The sequence below is a fragment of the Sinocyclocheilus anshuiensis genome, unplaced genomic scaffold, assembly GCF_001515605.1.
Source record: "Sinocyclocheilus anshuiensis isolate Anshui unplaced genomic scaffold, SAMN03320099.WGS_v1.1 scaffold288, whole genome shotgun sequence".
Taxonomy (NCBI): Eukaryota; Metazoa; Chordata; class Actinopteri; order Cypriniformes; family Cyprinidae; genus Sinocyclocheilus; species Sinocyclocheilus anshuiensis.
Window position 1 is genome coordinate 239,831 of NW_015558570.1, and position 1,067 is coordinate 240,897.

Genomic DNA, 1,067 nt, shown 5'->3' on the forward strand with positions numbered 1-1,067 from the left:
GAGTAATTATGCTGAAAACTGAGCTTTGCATCACAGGAATAGGTTACGTTTATTTGAAATTGTTATAATTTTTAAACACATAAATGCAGCCTTGGTGAACATAAGAGAAAAAAAAATAAAAAGTATTGTTGGTTGGTTTTCGGTCATTGGTTATCGGCCAATATTAAAGATCTTTAAAATTCAACCGTAAATATGCCTTCATTTAATTCTCATTTATAGTCAATAGTTCATATTTAAAAACACTATTAATATGTAATCTTTAGAAAATCTCAAAATTAATATCCATTAATCATTCATTCTCAAAATGAATTTATTCATTTACATAATATCCATCACATGTTAAAAATCAAAATAAAAACCATTATACACATATGCCAAAATGATATTGATATTTAACTGAATGCAGAGTAGTAACCTGACGAAGTAAAAAGTGGGCATCTTAATCCCAGATTTAGACATTTTGCAGGGAGAGTAAAACCTTTCCCAAATGAATCTACTCAAAATAAGAGTATGTGATCGCTATGACAACAAGACCATAATCAAAGATCAGTTGTGTCTATTCTATTATTCCAAATAAAGCCTTTTTAAAATTACAAATCAGTTTTTACAATAAATAAACAAAAAGCACAGTAGCAGAAATAGCACAGTACTGCACAGTGCTGTAATTGGCATTGTTCCGGTCTGGAGATGACAACTATACGAACTAGCAAATTGCCTAAAGCAAAAAAGCATCCCCGGTGACCATGAGCCTTGCAGGCTGTTAAAGGTGACATATTGCCTTTTTACAATATGTAATATAAGTCTCTGGTGTCCCCAGAATGTGTCTGTGAAGTTTCAGCTCAAAATACTCCACAGATCATTTATTATATAATTTTGAAAATGCCTATTTTGAGTGGAAGCAGAAACAAGCTGTTTTTCGGGCCTGTCTCTTTAAATGCAAATGAGCTGCTGCTCCCCGCCCCCTTTTCCAGAATAGCGCTGCGCCATTACAGATCGGACCTGCTAAAAACATCTGTTTTGGTTCTGATTATCATGTTTATCGCGCTGAAATCATGCGTTTTAAACCA